Below are 27,248 nucleotides of genomic sequence, written 5' to 3'. Positions count from 1 at the left end.
ATTTTTAATCTGCCTCTACTTCTCTAGTCCTCAAACAGGCTAAAAATCTCAAAATTACTGTAAAGACACTTGAAGATTTAGAATTTAATTAGCTAATTTAGATCAGGGACAGAGAAGAGTAAGGAGAGTTTCATGTGTCTAACTCAGTGTCATCTACCAAGACACGGAGCAGAGAAGGAGGGAGAGGTTTGCCAGGAAAAGGCAAGTCATGCTTTTGCTTTGGGACTTGCCATATTCAAGTTTGCTACAAGATGTTTAGATTGTCTAAAAGTGTCCAAGAGACCATAGACAATACAGGTCTGAAGCTCTAGAGAAAGTGAGTGCTGGGCCAGATGTACTCAGGAGTTATTTGCGAGGAAGTGGTCAGTGAAACCGTAAGACTGAGATGACTCAAGAACTAGCTGTATGGGGAAAACCCAGAGCAGAATACTAGGAAATTCTAATACTTAAAGAGTGGATAAGAAAGAGAGCCAAAGAAAAGATGGAAGAGGACAGTCAGAGACAGAGAATGAGAAAATCCAGCCAGTATTGAGAAAACCAGGGTGAAGTGTTTCAGGGAGGGGCTGTGGGGAGACCAGCTAAAAATAGAACAGAAAATGTCTAAGGAATTTGGCTCAAAAGAGGTCAATACTAACACTGAAAGTAAGGTACCAAAAGCACGGTGGTTTATCTGAGGTAATAGTTTATAGCTATAATTCCATAAGGGCTAGTAGAAGACCCATGTAATGATGATCCAGACAATTTTTAATCCTTTATTTTTCACATTTCTCAATTCATCTCTTCACTTATCTCCTGCTTTTGTATTTTTTAATTTTTCAAAATATTTAATTTGCACTTAATTTCTGGAGCATGAGTATTAGGAAAGCTATACATAAAATATATTAAAAGGCTACATGACTAAGCATACACACCCACATACACGGTGGTCACAGTATAGCATTACCACTCTGAAAAAATAGGACAAGAAAAAAGCTAGGACTTTTTTTTTAATCAATACTTCTTTTACTACATTCTACAATTTACAAACTGTCCAGGTTCTATTCAGCACTTATTCAGCTGGCTAGAGTTCTGTGGAGGATGAGAATATGAATAAAATACATATTGTCCTCAAAGATCTTACATATCAGTAAGGAATCTACTACAATGTGAAAATCTGGTCACTAAGACATAAAATGTCTTGGAGGGGGAGCAAATCTCTGGTTTAGAGGGCTTCTTACTTAAGATAATATTAGTTTCTATACTATTTACTTAAACCTCCATGTCTCAGAGGCCTAATGCAAAATTTCCTCTGTTGCTCATGTAAAGATTGGTCAGAGATCCAGGTTGGCCAAAGCTTTGTCATCTTCAGCACATAGCTTCCAAGGTCACCTTCAGGTGACCTCCAGCCAGAAGACTGCTGATGGAAGAAAGCAATAATTGCGAAGGAACTTTTATGGGTAAGCTCTGGAGCAGTGCATGTCACTTCTGCTGACATCCCACTGGTCAGAATGTGGTCACAAGGCCGTGGCTGTCTGCAGGGAGGGCTGGGAAACAGAGTTTGGCTCTATGTCCAAGAGGAAAAGTAAAGGGTTTGGGGAATAATCAACCAGGGACTGCCAAGAAGGTCCTCTGGGGCAGGACTTAGATTTATGGACCATGGGGGAGTCTGTGGAAGAGTGATGCAGAATGGAGAAAGAAAGAATCCCGGCTTCCCTTCTGTGAGTCAGATCCACTATGCTGACTGGGACGTGTTCACTTTCAGTACAAAGTCCTTAACAGCATTGTTCTCTCATCTGAGAAAATTCGTCTATTTCTGAGAAAAAAAAATATCTGGGATGCATGGTAATTCACTTCTCTGGATATTGAATGTTAAAGCAGAGAAGGATCCCAGACTTTCTCCTTAAAGCCTCAGAGGTGAGGAAGAGGAGCCCAGAGGGAGGCCATACTCTCTGGCTCTCACCCTGTGAAATACCCTCAAAATCAGGGTAGAGCCCAGGCTTCAGCTTCCATTCCAGTGCTTTTTCTGTGAGGCAGGCACAAGTTTTAGCATTTTTGGTGGGAGGAGAAGAGGAGGTTAAATTCCATTCACCACAATTATGTAGAAATAACCATGGAACTTCATCATAAATTGTTTCTGTCATCGTATTTTAAATTCTACTGCCAAACGAAAGGAAGTCAGCTAGTGCTGATGTAAAATCTCTTCTTGCTAATCAGGATAGTCCATATTTATTCCTTACAGAAAAAAAAAGAAGCTTGTTTCTTATTCTGAAGAATAAGAATAAGTATATGTCCTCTTCTCAGGTCTCATGTAGACATTTAACTGTCCAAAGATGCGGAGCAAGGGTAGATGAAATCAACTTGTTTACTATTATTCTTTTACCTAAGTTTTATAAGAAAGAGGGAACAAAAGGTGAGTGATGAGAGAGTTGTATGGCTATAATTGAGTTAATGTTGCTTTCATTGTGACAGAATTTTAATTGGCAAGGATGCGTAAATGTATATCAAAATGCATGTCACAGCTTTTGTACAAACATAAATTTGACTTTAGAACATATTTTCTCAAGTGAGAAGGATAAATTATCTCAGAGCTTGTGATTCTTTACTTTTAAAAGTCATAAGGTCAATTCTTTAATTAAAAGGTAAAGAAAAGTGCTCAATGTCCATGTAGTCAAACCACTTATGTCAGGATAATCTAGTAACCAAAAAAGAAAAAAATCCTGGAGAGAGAGATGCAATCTACCTTCAGAATAACTGGCTTAAGAATGCCTTCTTTCGTAGCCTCATAAGCTCCACTCTTAGAAGTCTTCCATCTCAGTCCAGGAAAATGCAAACAACACTGGGTGAGACAGAACTTTTCTAAATTTACTCATTACTCATATGTGCTTCAATCATGGGGACTACTTGTTTTTCCTATTCAATAATGTCTTTCATTCTCTTTTCTAAAACAATTTACATGCATATAAGGTCAGCCTCTAGTATAGAAAATAAAGATATAGATAGACATATAGACAGATATATAAAATTCTAAATTGGAATTACTGGTAAATACATTTTGCTAAGTGATACAGAGTGCAGTTTTATTTGTGTGTGTGTGTGTGTGTGTGTGTGTGTGTGTATTTATTTATCTCACAGCCTGTTTGACAGTCTTTTCTCTGTGTTCTTACAGAGGCAGATTAAACAACTACATTTTATATCCCCTGAGATTATGGCAAGGTAGTGCCAGGACCACAAGATAAATGAAATACAACTGAACATTTATAAAAACCAGGTCTGAGAAAGTCTGTTAATAGAAGTCTAAATTTCTAGCTGTATCTGGATTGTGTGTAGACAATACTCTACACACCTAGATATCAAAGGGCTTCCTTCTCACTGCAGTTCTGTGAAATCACATGGATATTGCCTTGTCCACCCAATGTTTTGGTGAAGAACAGAGGCTTATTGATAAACCAGTGCTTGAGTACCAGAATTATTTTACTTCCCATGTAAGAATTGCCCTCCTCTGAGGTTCCACTCAGATTTTTGGACCTGCCATCTAGTGGCCACTGCAGTAACAAGGCAATGGTAACATTTTTGTCTTCATTTGAAAACTGGAGTTTGAATGTGGCTCATCTGTGGATAAATATGGAGACACTCCGCCCATGACCACAGTCCCCTCCTCCGTTAGACATACAGCCGTTTTCATAGAGCAGCTTCAATCAGAACATTTGTTATAATCACAGGAAAAGCAGATTTTTCATACAGAATGATACACACTACCCACCTGGATTTTAAAAAAAAAATAAGTAGAAAAAGAAAGAAAGAAGAAAAAGCAAGTCTTCCGCTATTGAGAAGAGGTCTGGAGTGGCGGAGAGAAAGGGAGGGGGAGAAGGGAACTGGAGAGCGGGCGTGTATTCTGTCAAGTAGTTCTGCTTGTGAGACTAATTCTTACAAACTGCGCACCCAGCAGAGTAAACCTCTTATTTTGCTGCTTTCGCTCTGATCCCCCACGTAGCTGTAATGTTCTAGTTGTTTTTCTCTGTCCTAAAAGCCACATAGGCATTTGATATGATACACAATGTTGGCAAAGGAATGATTTACAAATGACTTAAGTAGGTAATTATTTATTAGAATATGGGCCTAGAAGTCTATGTTACTGTAGCAAAACCTAGTAAGAGGTTAGTTTTGTTTCAGTGTTTCTATTATAATCCCTGGTTATTAGTTTTCCTTTTTCCAGGGACTTATGCATGGAATGTAAAAAAGCACAATGGGCTATTATTATTATTTATTATTTGTCAAGAAATATGAATATACAGAGCAAAGGCCAATTTGTGAACTCTATGCCAGACAATCCCCAGCCCCAAAGACCTCACAATACAACTCTTAAGCAGGTCTTGAAAAATGCAAGACAGAATGAAAGCAGATGGATGAATGATACTTATTCAATATCTTAAATATAGAACTCAGTGGTACAGGTGCATCTTCAGATGTTATTTGAAAGAAGAGACAGAATATCTTGGCATTGTGTCACTTATTCATAAATATTATAAATTTTATATTATTTGAGAAACTATTCTAAATATACAGGGTGGTTTGAAAGAAGGTGTGAAAACCAATTCCTTTAAATGAGACAAAGGGCAAATCTAGTGAGAAGCAGGGACTGAACACAGAGAAACTAGAGAAGAACCAGGCCAAGGATGGAGCCAAGGAAAAAATAAATCCCAAGGGGATACATAAAGTGTGATGAAAAAGAACTGCAAGGATTTCTTTTTAAAGAAAGAATCAAATCAACCAAGAAGAAAGATGATCTTGGCAGCTGTGTCCTGAATATACTAAAATTACCAAAAAACTCCAGCAACAATAATGGCAAAGCCAATGATTTAGTTATGAAAATTGCAATGCAAGGGTGTAAAACTCTGCTTCGGACAGGAGGGCATGGTACTGAAGACAATATTGGTACAGCAGAAAGAATACTCAGATTTAGCAAAAAGCACAATGAAAAGTGGGAAAGGAGTCAAGTTGGTCAGATTGTTGAGGGTAATAGAAGTCAATGAAACTATTCCATGAAGCCATGGTATTTTTTGGAACATTCATTACCTATCCTATGTTATGTTAATTATTATGGAGTATACCATACATGACCTAAATCAAATCCCTTATGATTATACAGTGGAAGTGAGAAATAGATTTAAGGGACTAGATCTGATAGATAGAGTGCCTGATGAACTATGGAATGAGGTTCGTGACATTGTACAGGAGACAGGGATCAAGGCCATCCCCAAGGAAAAGAAATGCAAAAAAGCAAAACGGCTGTCTGGGGAGGCCTTACAAATAGCTGTGAAAAGAAGAGAAGCGAAAAGCAAAGGAGAAAAGGAAAAGATATAAGCATCTGAATGCAGAGTTCCAAAGAATAGCAAGAAGAGACAAGAAAGACTTCCTCAGCAATCAATGCAAAGAAATAGAGGAAAACAACAGAATGGGAAAGACTAGAGACCTCTTCAAGAAAATTAGAGATACCAAGGGAACATTTCATGCAAAGATGGGCTCGATAAAGGACAGAAATGGTATGGACCTAACAGAAGCAGAAGATATGAAGAAGAGGTGGCAAGAATACACAGAAGAACTGTACAAAAAAGATCTTCATGACCAAGATAATCACGATGATGTGATCACTCACCTAGAGCCAGACATCCTGGAATGTGAAGTCAATGGGCCTTAGAAAGCATCACTACGAACAAAGCTAGTGGAGGTGATGGAATTCCAGTTGAGCTATTCCAAATCCTGAAAGATGATGCTGTGAAAGTGCTGCACCCAATATGCCAGCAAATTTGGAAAACTCAGCAGTGGCCACAGGACTGGAAAAGGTCAGTTTTCATTCCAATCCCAAAGAAAGGCAATGCCAAAGAATGCTTAAACTACCGCACAATTGTACTCATCTCACACGCTAAAGTAATGCTCAAAATTCTCCAAGCCAGGCTTCAGCAATATGTGAACCGTGAAATTCCAGATGTTCAAGCTGGTTTTAGAAAAGGCAGAGGAACCAGAGATCAAATTGCCAACATCTGCTGGATCATCAAAAAAGCAAGAGAGTTCCAGAAAAACATCTATTTCTGCTTTATTGACTATGCCAAAGCCTTTGACTGTGTGGATCACAAGAAACTGTGGAAAATTCTTCAAGAGATAGGAATACCAGACCACCTGACCTGGCTTTTGAGAAACCTATATGCAGGTCAAGAAGCAACAGTTAGAACTGGACATGGAACAACAGACTGGTTCCAAATAGGAAAAGGAGTTCGTCAAGGCTGTATATTGTCACCCTGCTTATTTAACTTCTATGCAGACTACATCATGAGAAACGCTGGACTGGAAGAAGCACAAGCTGGAATCCAGATTGCCGGGAGAAATATCAATAACCTCAGCTATGCAGATGACACCACCCTTATGGCAGAAAGTGAAGAGGAACTAAGGAGCCTCTTGATGAAAGTGAAAGAGGAGAGTGAAAAAGTTGGCTTAAAGCTCAACATTCAGAAAACGAAGATCGTGGCATCTGGTCCCATCACTTCATGGGAAATAGATGGGGAAACAGTGGAAACAGTGTCAGATGATTTTTTGGCAGGGGGCTCCAAAATCACTGCAGATGGTGACTGCAGCCATGAAATTAAAAGATGCTTACTCCTTGGAAGAAAAGTTATGACCAACCTAGATAGCATATTGAAAAGCAGAGACATTACCTTGCCAACAAAGATTTGGCTAGTCAAGGCTATGGTTTTTCCAGTGGTCATGTATGGATGTGAGAGTTGGACTGTGAAGAAAGCTGAGCGCTGAAGAATTGATGCTTTTGAACTGTGGTGTTGGAGAAGACTCTTGAGAGTCCGTTGGACTGCAAAGAGATCCAACCAGTCCATTCTGAAGGAGATCAGCCCTGGGTGTTCTTTAGAAGGAATGATGCTAAAGCTGAAACTCCAGAACTTTGGCCACCTCATGCGAAGAGTTGACTCATTGGAAATGACTCTGATGCTGGGAAGGATTGGGGGCAGGAGGAAAAGGGGACGACAGAGGATTAGATTTCTGGATGGCATCACCAACTCGATGGACGTGAGTTTGGGTGAACTCCAGGAGATGGTGATGGACAGGGAGGCCTGGCGTGCTGTGATTCATGGGGTCGAAAAGAGTCAGACATGACTGAGGAGTGACTGAACTGAACTGAACTGATACCATATATGTAAGTCAGGATCCCTGAGCCAAAAATAAACCTATATTCAAACTGAAAAGAGAAGATGAACACTCCTTAAACAACTACAAAATATAAGGCAGCTGATGTTATTAAGCATAGCAGGTTTTTCGAGAAGGGAGAAATCAGCAGGTCTCAGAGTAATCATGCAAGAGCCATCCAAGAGAAGAGACCAAAGCTTAGCCTTGAAGAACTGGTGTGTGGGGGACTGACTTAAAAACAGGGGAGAAATATGATAAAATCACCAGGATAGAAATTAACAAAATTTTCAGGGGGAGCAGTATAATGGCCTTAACTTAGTGAAATGGATGGTTTGAGCAGGAGAGGAAATATAAAGAGGTAGTAGGTAAAGTAATGCCTGTGTGTGAAACAGAAAATTAGGATTCATCAGCATGTAACAGGGGGCCATTCATTAATTCATTATAGGGTTATTTATTGTGGAGGATATTATGTTTCAAACACAGAACAGTCAAGGCTTTTCCCCTTCCAGAGCTTACATTCTCATGATGGAAAATAGAATCTCCCTGCAACAAAAAGCAAACAAACTGAACAAGATAATTTCTGACAGTGCTTAGTACCATAAAGAACATTAAACTGAGTTATAGGGAAGAGTGACTGGCAAGAGTAGTGATGGCCCAAAATGGGGAGAAAGAAGAGTAAATATTTGAAAGTGGAAATTCTTCAGACTTAGGAATAACTTAAATAGAAAGAACAAAGGGAAGTCATGGGTTACTTACAGCTAGCTAGTCTGGGAAATTAAAAGTTTACTAATGCCAGTCATATAGGCTGTGAAGATAGTGAGAGAGGGGGAAAGCTGAGGATGGGTAGGAAAAGTTTTCTGTCCCCTGAGGTGATCCACTACATCTCTGGCTGCCACCTCCAGTTTCTTGACGATTTTAGCCACTGGCTCACTAACGCTCTTTTCATTTCTACCACATCACCATACAAGGTCATTTCAGTGTCTAAATATATAATCTTTCTGATACTTTACCTCTCAATCCCTTAATTCAGTCGTGATCTGTCCTCTACCCTACCGTAGCTACTCACTCCCGTGGTTATACTTTTGACCTTTTATTTACTAATAATTACAAACTTTCCATAATCTCAGTTTCAAGCATCCCACTCTCCAACCAACCACCTAATATTCTCTTAACCCAATTCCACTGTCCCCTCTGTTACAGCAATCCCTGAAGCCTCCGAGTGCCTCCAATACAATGATTCTACCCCGAGGCTCTCATATTACCCCTTCCTTGTATAACTAGATTCCATGGACAATGATTCTAATCATGTCTTTGCATACCTCCTTAGTCCCCTTGATCGTCTCTTGATTCATTGTCCTCAACTGGCAAGTCTCAACTACACTGATCATTTGCAACTCCCCATCTATTCCAGGCCCACAGGCTAGCTGAATGTGGCTGGAGAAAAACACACAGGTCACCTGACTCTCCCTTTAAACTCTAACTGCTCAGAGAGGCTCTTAGTGCTGCCCTGCAATTACATCACACTTCCCTATCCATCGGAGAAGGCAACGGCACCCCACTCCAGTACTCTTGCCTGGAAAATCCCATGGATGGAGGAGCCTGGTAGGCTGCAGTCCATGGGGTCGCTAAGAGTCGGACACGACTGAGCGACTTCACTTTCATGCATTGGAGAAGGAAATGGCAACCCACTCCAGTGTTCTTGCCTGGAGAATCCCAGGGACGGGGGAGCCTGGTAGGCTGCTGTCTATGGGGTCACACAGAGTCGGACACGACTGAAGTGACTTAGCATAGCATAGCATAGCATCCCTATCCATTCCCTTCCCCATGTTGCTATAAGAATATTTCTCATCTTTCCCTTTCTCAAACTTCCAACACTTCCTTCCCCATCCTTAATCTCAACTTATGACCTTCCTTCCTACTCCACTGAGAAAATAGAAGCACTCAAAAATGAACTTGCGCATTCACTCCCCATCACACCTACCCTCCCATCTGCATCTGTGCCCACATACCCTGGTTTCTCTCCATAACTGTGAAGAAACTCTGCCCGCTCCTGTTCAACCTACCCTTCTGTGTGCGTTAGACCCCGCCCTCTTTCACACACTCATCTACACTGCTCTCATAAAAGCTCCCCTCTTTCTCTTCCTTGATCAGTTTTCCCTATCTACCAAATCTTTCCTACAAGCACACAAAACGCTGTCGTTTATCTCCCCCTAAAAAATACTCTCTTCTGACACTCACTATAGCTACTATCCTATTTCTTTGATTCCCATTTCAGCAAAACTTCTCAAGAAATGTCATGATACTCACTATGAACACTCTCCAATCCTATTCTCCAATTCTCTCTTGAGCCCTCTCTGATTACCTTTGCACCCACCAATGTGGTAAAACAGTTCACACTAAGATTATAAGTGACCTCCATGGTTCTAACTCCATCAACCAATTCAGTCTTCCCTGACCTCTCAACATTGTTTGCACAGCTTTCTCCATCAAAACACATTCTTCACTTAGCTTTCAGTCCTCCAGGCTCATCTGATTTTTTTTCTACCTCACAGGCCATTTCTTCTCACTCGTCTTGACTGATACATTTTCATTTCCAGCATGTAAACACTGGAGGGTCACGCAGCTCAGTCCTTGAACCTCTTTTTTAATCTCTGTTCACTTCCTTAATATTCATACCCAAGCTCACAGCTTAAGCTTTTATCTCTAGTCCAGGCCTTTACCTTGGGCTAGAATATGTGACTTCTAGGCTCACATATTCAACTGCTTACTCAAAATCTCCACTGGAAGTCTAATGAGCACCACAAACGTAAAATACTCAAATGGAATTCTTTTATTTTACCTAACAAATAGGCATTCTTTCCCAGCCCAGTAAATAGCATCTCCATCCTTAGAGTTGTTCAAGTCAAAAATTTGTTTCTCTCAGTCTTTTATTTATCTCACAAATCCAACCTACCAACAAATTCTGCAAATCTACTTTCAAAACACATCCAAAATCTTACCGCTTTCTCATCCTGACCACTACTACTATCCTAACTCGAGCTAGTATCATCTGTTACATGGATTACTGCAGTAGCCTCCTATCTTTACCTTTTCTGTTTCTGAAACTGTTTGTGTACTTGCCTCAAACAGTTTGTTCTCAAAATAGTAGGCAGAAGGATACTTTGTAATGCATGTAATGTAAGTCAGACCACATGTCTCCTCTACTCAAAAGTCTCTAATGACTCCCTATCCATCCAGAGGGGGAAAAACAAAAGCCTATACAATAGTCCACAAGGCCTACACAAGCAGTTTCCTCTGTTAATTTGTGTCTTCATTTAGCACTTGAGCCCTCCCTTATACCTCCAAAGCTCCATTGACCTCCTTGCTTCCCTCACCCACCATACATGTTTCACTTCAGAGCCCTTTGTACTTACTTTTCTCATCGCTTGCAATGCTTTTCCCAGATAAGTCTTGGTTGCTCACTATCTTCAGGTCTTGACTCAATTTTCACTTCTAAGGAAAGCCTTTCATAGCAACCATATTTAAAATTGTACCCCCTACCTTTGCTTCATTTTTCATCATAGAGATCATTCCCTTCAGATGAATGCTTTATTTACATATTTATTTCCCCTTGTCATAGAATATAAGCCCATAATCACAGGAGGTTGTATCTTGGAGGGGTAGTTTTGGTCTGTTTTGTACTCTAAGAAATTTCCAGTGTCTGTAACAGTGCCTGGTATATAAAGGGTGTTCCACAAATATTTGCTGGATGAATTGAAGAAAAAAAAAAATGAGTCCTTCTTTCTCTGTGTTATAGGCATTTTTATTAGATGCAAAACTTAATATTGTAGTACGGCCCCCATGATTCTCCATGGCAAAATATTCAAGTTCTTCAAAATTAATTTTGAGAGTAAGAGCACTTCGTGCAGGTTTATCCAGAATATTAGGTGGGCTACTATTTCTGTTTCGTACCCAAAGCAGCAACATCTAAAGCATTTGTTATTTTTTTCATTTGGTAAATGCTTACCAGGGAATATGGCTGTTCTGGACACGGGTAGTGACATGTGCAAAGACTCAGAAACAGAAGGGGACATGGCACAGTGGACCATTACCATGTTACAAATGACAGGCAATGGAGGCCTAAGCTAAAGCGGTGGAGTGGGAACAAGACACCTAGAAATGTGAGAAACATCAAAAGTAAAAGGTCACCAAAGTCAAGGTACCTGGCTGATGGAGAAAACAAAATACTATCTACCTTTATTAGGCTACAAAGTGGAAAGTTTATTATAAAAGAAGTAGGTAAGAGCAGAACTCCTGGGAAGCTCAACTGGTAAAGAACCCACCTGCAATGCAGGAGACCCCCGTTTGATTCCTAGGTTGGGAAATTCCCTGGAGAAGAGAATGGCAACCCATTCCAGTATTCTTGCCTGGAGAATCCCTGTGGACAGAGGAGCCTGGTGGGCTACAGTCCATGGGATCGCAAAGAATCGGACATGACTGAGCAAGCAGCACAGAACTTGAACACAGAAGACATGGGTTGTAAAATTCCCTTTGTGGGATGTTGCCTTAAAACTCCTCATCGTCATAGTCACTCTAAGAATATTCAGTGTGTTCAGTGGTGACACCCTAAAGAATCATTCCGGAAGGTGCTCCTAGATTAGATCCTAATTCTTCCAACCTCCTGAATAGTTGAAATAGTTAAAGGTCCCAAATTTTCTACCTAGTTACCTCACCCTTCCTGGAAACATTTTCCTTTTTTGTAGAGAAATTGTTAGACTAATAAATAGGATAATATATGTGTATATAGATAGGTACACACATACACACACGATAGTTTAAAACCCAATTAACTGTAAATATTGCTTTCTATGCACAAAAGCCTTCTTTGATTATTAAAAGAAATTACATTAGAATTACAAATCTGGTGATTATTTGAGGGGTGATGATTCCCAGGTATGAGACTTGGACATATGGGTGAATATTGATGCTATTTGCTCACATAGGGAGCATAGGAAGGAGGGAAACTATAAAGGAAAAGGTGGTTGAACTTTAGACATGCTGTGCTATCCAGTTGGAATGGTCCAATAAGTCATTTGTTATAGTGGGCTAGAGGTCAGGAGAGAACTAATGGCTCAAAATTGTAGATAGATTTGAGAACTAATGGCTCAAGATATAGATTTCAGAGATTATTAATATATTGATGATAATTAAAATTTGAAGAGAAGGATTTCCAGTGGCCCGTGGCTATATTATTGTTCAGTCGCTCAGTCATGCCCAACTCTTTGCAACCCCATGGACAGCAGCAGGCCAGTCTTCCCTCTTCTTCACCATCTCCTGGAGCTTGCTCAAACTCATGTCCATTGAGTTGGTGATGCCATACAACCATCTTGTCCTCTGTCATCCCTTTCTCCTCCTGCCCTCAGTCTTTCCCAGCATCAGGGTCTTTTCCAATGAGTCGGCTCTTCGCATCAGGTGGCCAAAATATTGGAGCTTCAGCTTCGTCATCAGTCTTTCCAATGACTATTCAGGATTGATTTCCTTTAGGATTTACTGGTTTGATCTCCTTGCAGTCCAAGGGACTCTTAAGAGTCTTCTCCAACACCATACTTCAAAAGCATCAATTCTTCAGCACTTAGATTTCTTTATAGTCCAGCTCTCACATCCATGTATGACTACTGGAAAATCCATAGCTTTGACTATATGGAACTTGTTGGCAGAGTAATGTCTCTGCTTTTAATATGCTGTCTAGGTTTGTTATAGCTTTTCTTCCAAGGAGCAAGCATCTTTTAATTTCATGGCTGCAGTCACCATCTGCAGTGATTTTGGAGCCCAAGAAAATAAAGTCTGTCACTGTTTCCACTGGCTATATTAGGCTAAAGTATATGTAATAAAACATTACCAGACATAGACCTGGACATCACGGAACTTATGATCACTTACCTGACGTTTCCCTAGACTGGTTTTCTCCTAAGTTCCTTCTCACTCATCCCCTGCACTGACCCACATCCTGTCTCCAGCCTTCTTTCCTATTTGAAATTATCTACAGTTCAACACTTGGACCTTTTACATGGAACGTATGCCTTAATCTTTGTAAAAATTCTATACCTCAAAATGTATACAGAGAAATAATATGTACATGAAAACACACTGTCAGTACACTTTAAGCTCTCATTATTTTACGAAACTGTGGAATGAGCCAGCTTGCCTCATGGGCAATGTTCTCTAATTTACGTATTTGCTAAGAGTTTTTGTCGGATTTTCTTTGACTGGCGTGCATCATATTCATCTGCTATAATGTCAAGCCCTTGGGAGCTTTATGGAGACCCTTGTTAAAAATGAGAGGGGACTCATCTTTATTCTTTTCCTTTCCACTTTCAGGGCAGGAAACATAGGCACTCAGAACTTAAGTTACTCTTTGCCAGCCTTTCCGTAAATCAGCCATCCTCAGGAATGTAACTTTTGATTTTATTGTTCTCTTAGATTCCGTTTTTCTTCCTTTGCCTTGAATCACTTAAAAATATTTTCTTGCCGTATCATTTTTGTTACCTCGAGACCTTGGTAGGTTCATTTGTTTACTTTTTTTGTTTGAGAATATATCAGTTATTTCTCCTCATACTTGAAATTTTCCTGACTGACACAGCCTTGTGGGGGAAAAGTTTATGTTGGCTTTGTAATAGTAGTTGTAATCTCTATTGTCCCGAATTTCTAGAATCTGTGATGATCAGGGACTTCTCTTTGCTGTGCGACTTTATTGTGAGCCTCCCTTTCCCATGTCTTCTCTTTATCTCTCCAAAAAGCTTCTGCAAAATATGCCTTCCTCACCAATCATAATGCTGCACTGTCAGCGTATGCAGTCTCTATGGTAACTGGGACCCATGCCACAATACCAAGATTCCTGGAGCAACCACCATCATGGGGAAATCGGCACATGCACTCTTCTGGCACCATGGAAGTTTCCGAACGGAAACCGAAACAAGCGCTACTATTTTAATACACGAGGCAAGGAACAGAGCAGATGAAAAGCTATCAATCCAGTCTCTGTATACTATATTATCATTGGGGTTTGGTGGATTCTTGAAGCCGATCTTATTTATTATAAAGCTAGACTGGTGTGCAGGTCCTAATCAGACATGGAGAAACTGGCTGAATTAGGGGAGGACATTTGTTTTTCTTACAGACACATGAGTAGACTCTAAACAAGCTAATTTTATTTAAATGAGGTTATATTCCTTGATAAGCTCAGTGAAATTACCACTACACAGTGAAAATTGTTCCCTACCATTGTAAAGACAGATCTTTTTCAGCTGGTTTCCCCAGAAACTGCGTATTGATCCAGTGGGGCCAAAAGGCCCAGTGGGGCGGTTCTGTTGGCCCATGTAAGGAATGAGGATGAAGCAAGGAGGCTCTTCAGGTTGGTGCCTCCAGGACTCAACTTCTCCCAAATATATGGAGCCCCATACTCCCAAATACAGCCCAACAGTAAAAAGGGGCCTAAGGCAGAGTTTCTCCTGGTCCTTGCTGAAATTTGGGGATAGGTAAATGTTTGTGGTGCAGAGCTATCCTATGCATTGTAGAATGTTTAGCAGCATCTCTGGTCTCTACCCACTAGATTTTGTTGTTCAGTCACTAAATCATGTCCAACTCTTTGCAGCCCCATGGAATGCAGCACGCCAGGCTTCCCTGTCCTTCATCACTTCCCAGAGTTTGCTCAAACTCATGTCCTTTGAGTTGGTGATGCCATCCAACCATCTCATCCTCTGTCACCCCCTTCTGCTCTTACCTTCAATCTTTCCCAGCATCAGGGTCTTTTCCAATGAGTTGGCCCTTCATATCAGGTGGCCAAAGTATTGGCGCATCAGCTTCAGCATCAGTCCTTCCAATGAATATTCAGGGTTGATTTCCTTTAGGATTGACTGTTTTGATCTCCTTGCTGTCCAAGAGCTTTACAACTAAAAGTGTCTCTAGATGTTGCTAAACATATCCTGGGGGATAAAAATTGCCCCCAGACCACTGGATTAAAGCAAGATGTGGCTTGGGTAAGAAAAGATATCTGGAGAATTCCTTCAAAGCCCCAGAATATTCATTCAGTTAGCCATTCAGCATTTATTGAGTCCCCATTGTTTTCCAAGTGCTCTTCTGTGCTTTAGGGACACAGCTATGAATGGACCAAGGCCTGATCTCATGGAGCTTACCTTCCAGTGGAGGTACTCCATGTGTTCCTGACCAGCTGGATTTTCCTCCATACAGCTTCACAGCCGGCCAACTGTGGGCCAAGCAAAGAAAAACACAAGTTCACACTGAAGACTCTTTTTTAGTTTATGAACCTCGAGAACGGCTATGATTTAAAAATGAAACTTGGCAAGTGATTAGTTCATATGTTTTAGTTTATAATGTGTTTTAATCATTTTGGATGTTTTCAAAACAAATGGTGAGATTAGGGGTTTTTTTCCCCTTCTATTTTTGGCCCCTTTCCTCTGAAGAGTCCTTCTCTTGTGTTTAGTTTTGGTGTTCTTACTGTATTTGAAGAATGCTTTTAAGTATTTGAAATGTGTACACGGATGAAAGGAGAGGAGGAGGAAGAAACATAAGAGTCTGTGATCCCTGCTGAAACAAAGATCCATACATACCCCAGCCCCAAAGTCAGTACTGAGGTACCACTTCCTCAAGGAGGCTTCTCACAACCCCTCGTGGCCGAGTCCCCTGACCCCGAGTTCTCTCAGCTTTCTTCACACAGCCCCATCACAGTTGTAAGTAAGAAAGGGACTGTGAAATCAGGTGTTCAGGTGTTTCCCTTTAGAACATAAGCTTGGTGGGGGTCAGCACCATGCCTGCTTTTCCCACAGTTCTTCTGTCTTCAGCACAGGGGCTGACATACTGGAAGCACTTAAGAAATAGGTGTTGAATGACACTGGCTGACTGAGAAAGCCAACTTTGGGTGTCCTACCCAAACATTTTTAGCCTGTACACTGCCTGTGGATTACCCTAGCTCCACTCTCAGACTTTAACGTGTTAATCTTTATTTTGTAGATTCTGAAATAATGTGTAAACTCCTAAAATTATGCTTAAATCAGAAAGTCTGAAGAACAGCTTAAGAGAATTAATCACTCAGTCCTGTCCAACTCTTTGTGACCCCACGGACTGTAGCCCACCAGGCTCCTCAGTCCATGGGATTCTCCAAGCAAGAATACTGGAGTGGCTTGCCATTCCCTTCTCCAGGGGATCTTCCCGACCCAAGGATTGAACCCAGGTCTCTTGCATAGCATTTAGATTCTTTACGATCTGAGCCACCAGGGAATATTAATGACTTTAAATATTCAGGCTTATATGGAGAATGCAGGAACATAAGGGAAATAACAGAGAGTGGTATTTAGGAATATTTTTAATATCAGTATTGACCTGGGCATTGTTCAAGAGTTAGAGGGTTTACAGGATAAATACTTATGATTGTCATTGTGGGGCACAGAGTGAAATTACATAATTTATTTCCTTGTTTTTGTCTGATGTCCCCCCATTTGAACTCAAGCTTCATGAAGGTAGAGAATTTGTCCTATCTATAATTTTATCCTCTGTGCTTAGAATGTTATTTGACACATAGTAGGTATGCCATAAATATTTGATCAATGAATAAATGGTAGGCACTTAATCAGTCCTATGCTGATGAATATCAATAACCTCAGATATGCAGATGACACCACCCCTATGGCAGAAAGGGAAGAGGAACTCAAAAGCCTCTTAATGAAAGTGAAAGTGGAGAGTGAAAAAGTTGGCTTAAAGCTCAACATTCAGAAAACAAAGATCATGGCATCTGGTCCCATCACTTCATGGGAAATAGATGGGGAAACAGTGGAAACAATGTCAGACTTTATTTTTGGGGGCTCCAAAATCACTGCAGATGGTTACTGCAGCCATGAAATTAAAAGACGCTTACTCCTTGGAAGGAAAGTTATGACCAACCTAGATAGCATATTCAAAAGCAGAGACATTACTTTGCCAGCAAAGGTCTGTCTAGTCAAGGCTATGGTTTTTCCTGTGGTCATGTATGGATGTGAGAGTTGGACTGTGAAGAAGGCTGAGTGCTGTAGAATTGATGCTTTTGAACTGTGGTGTTGGAGAAGACTCTTGCAAATCCCTTGGACGGCAAGGAGATCCAACCAGTCCATTCTGAAGGAGATCAGCCCTGGGATTTCTTTGGAAGCAATGATGCTAAAGCCGAAACTCCAGTATTTTGGCCACCTCATGCCAAGAGTTGACTCATTGGAAAAGACTCTGATTCTGGGAGGGATTGGGGGCAAAAGGAGAAGGGGATGACAGAGGATGAGACGGCTGGATAGCATCACTGACTCAATGGACATGAGTCTGAGTGAACCCCGGGAGTTGGTGATGGACAGAGAGGCCTGGCGTGCTGCGATTCATGGGGTCGCAAAGAGTTGGACACTACTGAGTGACTGATCTGATCTGATCTGATGCTGATGAATAGATTAACTGCTTATTAGTAAATACACAAAAAGTACAGGAACATTATGAAGTTCTTAGTCATTCGTGCAACAAACGGTTCGAGTTTCTCATGTGCACCTGGCATCATCGCTCCTGGGACAGTGTCCAGCACCTGGTGCTGTTGTTTAGTTGCTCTGTCATGTCTGAGTCTTCGTGACCCATGGACTATAGCCCACCAGGCTCTTCCATCCATGGGATTTCCCAGGCAAGAATCCTGGAATGGGTTGCCATTCCCTTCTCCAGGGGATCTTCCTGGCCCAGGGTTCAAACCCACATCTCCCGCACTGGCAGGAAGGTTCTTTACCACTGAGCCACCAGGGAAGCCCGTAGCACATACGAGGTATCTGTTAAGGACTTGGTAAGTGAATGAGCAAATTAGTATTCCAGCATACTCAAAGATGGTTATTTACTAAAGGTATTGGTTTACTAGAGCTGCCATAACAAGGTGCCACAAAATGGAGAGGCAGAAATTCTTGTCTCACAGCTCTAGAGGCTAAATACCCAAGATCAAAGTGTCAGTAGAATTGATTCTTTCCAAGAGCTCTAAAGAAGAATCTGTTCCATAGTTCTCCCGACCTTCTGATGGTTGCTGGCCATCTTTGGTGTTCCTCAGCTTATGGAAGCATCACACTAATCTCTGCCTTCGTTTTCACCTAGCGTTCTCCTCATGTGTTTGTCTGTGTCCAAATTCCCCCTTTTAAAAGGATGCCAGTCTTACTGGATAGTAATCCACCCTACTTCAAGATTGCCTCATCTTTATCAGTCATATCTGCAATGACCCTATTCTCAAATACAGTCACATTCTGTGGTTCCAGGGGCTAGTGTTTCAACATAATAATTTGAGGAGGACAGCATTCAACCCATAACTAAAACAGCAGAGATCTTTAAAGTTACACTCTATTTTGAAAACATCAATTTCTCAAAATAGCATCTAGTTTTATAATTCTATATGGAAATAGATGTGCTATTAATACAGCATTTACTATATTACACAAAAACATGTATGTTTACAGGGAGGAAACTGAAGAAAGTCCTAGAAGCTTAAATGTACAGAACTTATCTCGCTAAAGGGTATATGACCAGACAAAGGTTACATGGGGAAGACTGTTAGGAGATTTTGAAGAGATTTGTGTATGAATTCAAAGCATTTGGATTTTATTTTACACATATCAAGAAACCAACTCAGAAGTCAAAACTTATTGAACTGTAGAAAGGTATTAAAAGAAAGGGTGAATTTTATTGTATGCAAATTATTTATCAATGGACCTGACTTTAAAAAGAAAGAAAGAAAGCAACAAGGTTGGAAAATGGATCTTGCAGCTGCTGCTGCGACTCTGTGCGACCCCATAGACGGCAGCCCACCAGGCTCCCCCGTCCCTGGGATTCTCCAGGCAAAATGGATCTTAGGAGCTAGCAATCAGAGGTTTTTGGAGACCTTGGTCATTTAATTGGCGACACAGGTAGACAAACCAGATTTTACTGTGTTGAGGAATGAATCGGTTTAGGAAGCTTAAAAGTGGTTCAAAGGAAGGAAAGACTGTGTCCACGGAAGATGATCTGTTGTTTGTTAGTTTGTTGTGATTGTTATTGTTTGTTTCACATGTGGGCAACTGAAGCATGTTGGCATGCAGTAGGAAAATGGAAAATGCAGAAGATAGAAGGAGTAACTGATATAGTAAGATCCTGAAGGAGATAATTAATGCTAGGCAAAAAAGTATCTGAGATGTCAGGGATGGGTTCCGACAGAGGTAGCGTGATAGGACTGACATTTGATAGCTCTGTCTTCTGTTTGAAAAGAAGGCAAGGTTAATACAGTAGCTAAGAATAAAGGGTAGGAGGTAAGTTGCAAGCAGTTAATTACATGATAAAAGGAAACTGGGGACTGAAAAAGGAAACTGACTAAGAAAAGATGAAAGAACTGTAAAGTAGCTCCAAAACCCCAGCTCAGGTTGGAAACCAGAACTCTGAAAGGGCACCAGGCGATCCAGTTTTGTGATTTTCCCTCAGCTTTGCTCAGCAGCCTGGGAGTTGAGGCAAACATACATGAATGGGTTCGTATGGCCTCAAGAACTAGTGAGGAACAATTGAAAGTCATAGAGGAAGAAACTGATGGCGGGTGTCTTAAAAGCTAACCATGAGGGCCCAGACTGGTAGAGAAGAAATTGAAGATTAATAGTCTAGGAGAAAAGAGAAAAAAATGAAAGTCAAAAGTCATGGTGAAAAGGTGTTTATTTTCTGGGGCTGTATATATCCCAAGAAGGAAGTCTGCCCCTACCACATGTATCTTTTGCCACTGTCCCAAAGAAACCACAGAAAACAGGCTGAACACTTTGGAGGGTATAGACTGGACTTAGAAACATAGCCTGGAAGTCAGAGTTTCATTCTCAACTTTGCCAATAACTTAAGACTGTCATTATCACAGAAGGCTGACCCTTCGGAAAAGAATGTACTTGTATATATTAAAGTGGAAGAAAAAGGAATCTTCCATGAGACAATGGTGAAAATTGGCAAGGGACAAATATTTTTCGTTTTTGCCTCAGATTCCAAAAGTATACTGATGTTTTCCTCAACACATGCTCTCTTTTTTCTTATTTTAAGATTCTCTATTTATTCTGTAAGAGAGTCTCCAGAGCTGGCACCCTTCTTTTGGCACTCATTCCTGCTTTCTGGGTTTCCTCTTTCTTCTCGTTTCCTCTTGTCTCTGGCCATTGAATATTGTCATAGTCCCAGCATCCTCCCCCACCCAGTGACCAAATAAAGGATTCCCATAAACTCTGTGTTGAAATTTTTTTCCAAGAAGGCAAGGCTCAAAATGATGGTGCTTGGTTAGAAAATACATTTAGCTACCTCACAGCTGACACCATCCCACTAATCCTTCATTCTCTGTGCATTCAGATGAACCTGAGCATCTCTCTGTAGTATTCATAAGGAGACCCCTGGTCCTGTGGGCCCTGCCTCCATATGTCAGAGTGGCAGAGTAACCAACCATGTTATTCACTGTGAGATACCATGCTCTAGTTATCCTTTATTTGCTTGAATGACTGTAATGAACATAATAGACAGGGTTTAGTAGTTCCCTAAACCCAACAAGGATTCCTAAATTCCTTCCCTTGGTAATTTGAGGGGAATTTCAATAGACAACTCTAAAGCCCCTTTCTCTTTACAGATATAAATCCTTATAAAATTCCATTTTTTTCCCTATTTTTTTATGCTCAAGATTCTCTTATAGCTCTTTCCAGTGATGCTAAAAAAACCAGCTGGTCTGAAGATTAATATGACCAGACATACCATGAATTTTTTAAATCTCAAAAGTCCCAGTTTCTAGTTCTTGGTCAATCAAATATAGGTTGTATTTTCTTGTGTATATAAAAATGTTCAGTGTGTTATCATAAGTCTCCTCTCATTTTTGGGGGGAGGGATCTCACTGTTGCCTAAAATTTTCTTAAATGCTTCTTTGTTAGAAATAGAGGAAAACCTGAAGAATGGAGGGAGAAGTATGATGTGATAGAAAGAGAAAGCACTCTAAGGAAGAAGGGAAGTCATTGAGGAGATGAAAAGAACAGTATTTCCCTTTTCCCTAGTCCCCTCAGAGCACTTTTATGGTTGGTTTTGATATTTCTCTCACCTAATGCCCCCAGATGATCTCTTTCTAGCAATGTGCTCTACAAATATATATATATATTTTTTTCTCTTACATATATATATATATATTTCTCACATATATATTTTTTTTCTTTCATTGCCAGTGAATATCTCCTCCTGCTCTAGCTGCTTCACATCCTCTCCAGCTGACTCCAGGGACTTGGACCCAAGGCTACTAGTCCCACTTTCCCTTGGCCCAGGCTGGCATGGAGAGTGTTAATGGCTGATGTAAATCTGAAAAGAACTTAGGCAATAATTTGGTTTTACTTTATTAACATTCAAAATATAAACAGATAAACTGCATGTTGAATTCATTAATTCATCCTCCTCTGTTTAAAAAGATGAGAACTGCATTTTTAAGAAAGGGATTGATTGGTGTCATGTACGTATTCATTCACTCCTGTTTATACAAGATAGTAAGAATATTAACATGGAGGCAGAACAATGGCACTTATAATTCTATCGCCACTGTTTATGTGAGAAGAAAGTATCTGAAAAGAAACAGGGAGAGAATGTTTGCTGCTCTGTACATACATTAAACGCTTGTGTTTTTGTATATAAGGCATTTGAGGAGGAAAATTTAACATGTTGAGAAGGAATTCATGTTCTCCATACCATGTTCACTGTAACTGACCTAAGATAGCTAAGTTCAGAAAAGACTAAAACATAATGGCAGGGTACCTCCTTACAAGGAGCAAGGGACCAGAGACATGTGCTCCATTAAATCCTTCCAGAGGCTGAGTTTATTTAAAGTTATAATCCTCTGTTGGGGTCTGAAGTGTTCTCCCCAGAGAGTAGTGAGTGTTGTGTCTGAGAGACCATTGACTCATAATTTGCCTGAAACTCAAAATATATATCTCAGGAGTGGAGACCCCATCAATTGTTCAAAAAAAAAAGAAAAGAAAAGAATGCTGTTTTAAATAAGATGGTAAGGATCCATTTCAAACAAATAGTACTGGGGAGACATATATGATTTTTCTTGATGGTTTGAAAAAGACAAGGTAGTTGATGGTAAGGAAGGAGTTTCTTACCTAAGTTGAAATGAACTGAATTGATAATATAGGCCACAAAGGGTCAGATTATTGATAAGGGCTTAATGGATGTCGGGGTTTCCTTGGGTGGCGCTAGTGGTAAAGAACCCACCTGCCAAAGCAGGAGACAGAAGAGACCCAGGTTCCATCCCTGGATCAGGAAGATCCCCTGGAGAAGGGCATGGCAACCCACTCCAGTATTCTTGCCTAGAGAATCCTGTGGACAGAGGAGCCTGACAGGCTACAGTTCATAGGATCTCAAAGAGTCGGACACAACTGAAGCGACTTAGGACATGCGAGTTCTTCCCTGTAGCTCAGATGGTAAAGAATCTGCCAGCAATGCAGGAGACCCAGATTCAATCCCTGGATCGGGAAGATCCTCTGGAAAATGGAATGGCAATCCACTCCAGTTTTGCCTGGAGAATCCCATGGACGGAGGAGCCTGGCGGGCTACAGTCCATGGGGTTGCAAAGAGTCAGACATGACTGAGCAACTAACACTACTACTACTGCTGTTGCTGCTGCTGCTGGATGTCCCAGGGCAATTGAAAAGAGTGAATAAGGAACAGGAAGTTGTTATAGGCAGATGGTTATGTTTAGGATAACTTACAAAAGTGAGCAAGTAACCTATCAGTAATATTGGAGACATAAAAACTGTAAAGTGTACATTACAGTAGAGGTCCTCGAGAGCTGCAATGGAGTCTAATCGGCAGAGTAATTAATAGTAGACTATGGAAAAACTTCTGTTAAATTAGTGAATGAAAGCATGCCTCCATATCGACAGTGCTTTGCATGTTCTCCCGTATCTAACTAATTCTCAAGGAAGGTCCAGACACTGTGTTAGGCTCAGTTAAAAACACAGGTATCTCTCCAATGGGAAACCTGAATTTTCTCAAAAACATAGAGTCACTAATTCTAATTGGTTTATTCATTTCAATCCTAACTCACATTTCTATTCTTGTTCCACTTAGGTAAACATATTTTATTGCAGTTGGACCAATGTTGCATGCAAGTGATGAGAAATGAGGTTAGAGAAGTAGTGAGGGATTGGACCCCATAGACCTAAGTCCTTTAGAATCCCAAGAATCAATGATGGGCAGGAATCTTTGAAATCAAATGAAGCAGTTCCAGTCAAAGACTGGAGGTACTGATATAAGAGCTTGATTTGGGCTATAAATCAAATATACAATTTCCAACCAGTGTAAATAAAAACATTGTTCATCCAGCACCTGTTTTGCCTATTAACCCAGTTTTACCAACCTAACACTCTCAGTTGGCAACCACACCTATAAGACACTTAGGAAGAAGCATTCAATTGTTTTAGAACTTTCATAAGGTTTTTAGTTCAAGAGCATAGGATTTAAGACAGTCTTAAACATGAATTTTAAATATTAGATGATTTTCCCTTGTATTGACTGATCACCGTGCTAAGAATTACAGAATTCCTGGACATTAAATAGTGTGTGCATAAACCATTCTGCAGAGGAAGGAGAGGTTAAAAGTTCACACAAGATGTGCAAGTTCTCCCACCAAGCCCTACCAAAATGAGCCAATCTGCCACACTTACATTTAAGAATGCAAGAAATATCATGGTTTGCCTAAAATGGGACATTCACAAAAGGTCATTTTCTTGTCCTTTTATGTATAAATTGCTAAAACTTTGAAGCTATAACTAGTATTACTGAGGGGAATTGCTGAGAATTTTTCTTATCACATACGAGAGATGACAGACTTAAAATCTGATGGCTCTTTTGATAGCTTCTGAAAGAACTAGAACTTGTCTGGCTCCATTTGTCTGGCCAAGATGTATTTCTATGATTTATCCATGGAGTTTTTAGCAGAACCTTACACTTACTGTCTAAATTAATGATATTCTCTTCTTTTGCCATAACAAAAATCACGCTACACTATATACATTATGTTAAAGATTTTTTATTTTAGCATGTGGACATATTCTGTAGAAGCTTTTTCAGTTTCATCATGTTGACAAGCTGATTCCATTAAATCACCCACCATCATCATGTTCACTTTTTTCTTTTCTTTTTTGAAAAGTTAGAAAACAGCGATCATCTCAGAGTTTTCAAGACATTCACTTTGGCAAAAATAAATCTGGAAAAACATGAGCCTATTCCTTGAAATGGAAAAAGGATGGGTTGTGTCATTCTTCTCATTGGCCCTTCTTTTTAAGTTGTTAAAGATGAGGAAGGAGGCTATGGGTCTTTTTTTTTTTTTTTTTTTCCCTAGTAAAAGGAGATTTAAAAAATTTTTTATGGATATAGCTCAAACTTCTCTACCTCAGTATTTATTATGTATTATTTGTTATTTAAAAATAGAAACTTCAGTAAGTTGGATGAATATCATGAAAGATTTCATTCAAGCATTTTTGATCATTTCTGCACTACTGATAAAAAGTTATTTGATAATGTTTTAGGGTCCCACTGCTGTTTTGAATTAGAGCAGACATATCCTAGCTCTCCCAACACCATGTTTTCCTCACTGAGAAAAAAAAAATCATCTGATCACGCTACTGCTGGGTCATTTAAAACACTGAGTGGATGTGTGAGATGAGGGAGGGGTAACCCTCAGGATGGGGTTAATTAGCTCCGTGGGCTTGTGGATGGGTCACTTCCTCAGGATCTATTCATGCAGGAGGAACCAGGCATATACAGAATTATAAAATTAAAAGAAAGCCATGAACCCTCATACTCTGGGCATAAACTGATTGCCTTTGGAGATGAGAAATACTCGCTGCCTTTTGTGCATGGGTATTTTGGGCTTCATTGGTCAGAGACAAATGGACTTCCCTTAAATGTCTGGTGCAGGTCAGACACTGAAAATATATCTACAGTTTGAGAAGGCTCTGGCAAATCTGGTGTTTTTTGAAATTTACCTCTGCTGACTCTTTTTAAAGTCATATCTTGCTCAGTGTCTTGTAACGTGTCTTATTTTCTAGGTGTCATCTTGGAAACAACATAATTTCTTCCTGAAAGTATGAGTGAATCCTTTCTATTTTCATAATTGTGTTTCATAGGCTGCCACTGGTCCCTGCCTGCTGAGATCAGCTCAGCCAGGGTTTGGCCTGAAGGATTCTGCTAGGCTGTTTACAATCTAATCCTTTCATGAAGTGAAAGGTGAAATAGCAGACAAAAAAACATCCTCAATTCCTAGGCCATTAATAGGTGAATACAAGTATTCAGGTATTTATAAGTAAATTTCACCCACTGGAAAGATACTGTGAAAAAGTCTACTTGAGCACATACTCCAAAGAGCCAGGAATGAAGGGCAATTAACCAGGAGGAAATCACTAACGAAGAACATGTTTGTAGTGTCAGAGGAAACCGTTTATGTTTCCTTATGTTTCTACCTAAATTACTCGGACATCAGTAGGAACACTTCATAGAGTGTATAGACTCTCCCCAGATGTTTATAACTTTCAATCAGAAATATATATATATATATATATATATATTCAGTTCAGTTTAGTTGCTCAGTCATGTCCAACTCTTTGCGACCCCATGGACTGCAGCACACCAGGCCTCCCTGTCCATCACCATCTCCCAGAGTTTACCCAGACTTATGTCTATTGAGTCAGTGATGCCATCCAGCCATCTCATCCTCTGTCATCCCCTTCTCCTCCCACCTTCAATCTATAAATATATATATAATATATATATGATATATGCATATGTATGAATATATCTTTATTTGCAATTGAACCATAGGAAACTTTGTTTCTTGAGATAGGAAATCAGGTGACCCCCTTGGGCAATAAAGCTGCAAAATCTGTAGTTCAGAGAGTCTATGATGACCCCTACCGCTTTCCACCATCACCACCACCACCACCACCACCACACACACACAAACACAGAATCACCAAATACCTTCCTCATAACCTTGGAAAAACCTGAATTTGGATCTTGTAGAGATAGTTTAAAATGCCAGTTCCCCTAAGAAGAAGTATTAAAGCATTTCAATTGATAACTTTTCAGATAACTGAGAGCAGGTTACAGTTGGGGAGGATGGAGAACCAACTGTATCCCCAAAGAGGCAGTCCCGATCACATTTGTTTCTTTTTCTTCACCTGCCTAATGATAGGAATGTGGATGTGAAACCAGGAAGGGATGGACTGAGGGAACCAGGAGTAAGTTTTATGAATTCTAACATTATTATCAGCTTTTTGAACCATAGCCTTTCAAACTCCAGTTGCTGGTTAGCTTGACACCTTTACTGTTCAACTCATTCTTCACATTCAAAACAGCATAAGGAGTGAATCAGCCATAATGATATGATAGGTTATCAAAGTCAGCTTAATGCTGGCTTTATTTTCTGAACTGATATTGAACAAAATGTTTCTATTGAAAGGTCTTAGGCCTCTATCCTCCCAGCTCCTGATCACAGCAATAACCAACCTCCAGAAGTCATTAGTGGAGACAAGAACAATATTCTCCAAGAAGTCAGCTATGAAGAAATTGTCATAATTTATCTCTGATTTGTGTCCTTATGAAAATAATGGTTTGAATTGATCTCTTTTTTTAACCAGATCTTTACAAGTAACACTGGGACTGATTTTTTTTTCCCCTGACAAAAGTTGAATAACACTCAAAGGCTTTAAGTAGCCAAAGTCCATCTTTAGAAATAGCTTTTCTCTATAATGTACTGCCAATTTCTTATGTGTGTGTATTTTGACCTTCCTGATACCTCTGCTATGGGCTGCCTGTTGATTGGTACATGTTAGTGCTTTGCTTATAAGAGTTGGGCAATAGTTCAGCGATCCAACCCAAATCTGGGCCATAGATAGAAAGGGCTCATCTTCTGTTTAAGAAATGTGGCAAACTACATGAAATGGATTTGGTTCAGACAAGGTCTTTGGAACTGCTCATCTAATCTTGTGTGCTTGTATGGAATGGACACTTCTGCTGAGCTCCAAAGCTGAAAG

General features: G+C 40.2%; 1 protein-coding gene across 43 annotated transcripts in view; it reads left to right on the top strand.

Annotated features, from left to right (window-relative positions):
* Positions 1-27,248, top strand: part of ZBTB20 (zinc finger and BTB domain containing 20) — an 863,676-nt gene that overhangs the window by 623,352 nt on the left and 213,076 nt on the right. For 2 of the 43 annotated variants that reach the window (XM_070794751.1, XM_070794075.1), the window contains exon 1: positions 1-27,248. This exon is cut by the window's left edge and continues 34,656 nt beyond it. The exons of the other annotated variants lie outside the window; for them this stretch is intronic. The gene's annotated coding sequence lies outside the window, so the exon portion shown is untranslated. 43 annotated transcript variants of the gene reach the window in all.

Source organism: Bos indicus, chromosome 1, assembly GCF_029378745.1.
Source record: "Bos indicus isolate NIAB-ARS_2022 breed Sahiwal x Tharparkar chromosome 1, NIAB-ARS_B.indTharparkar_mat_pri_1.0, whole genome shotgun sequence".
Classification (NCBI taxonomy): domain Eukaryota; kingdom Metazoa; phylum Chordata; class Mammalia; order Artiodactyla; family Bovidae; genus Bos; species Bos indicus.
The sequence above is the reverse complement of the archived record's forward strand: the minus strand, read 5'-3'. Positions and strand labels throughout refer to the sequence as shown.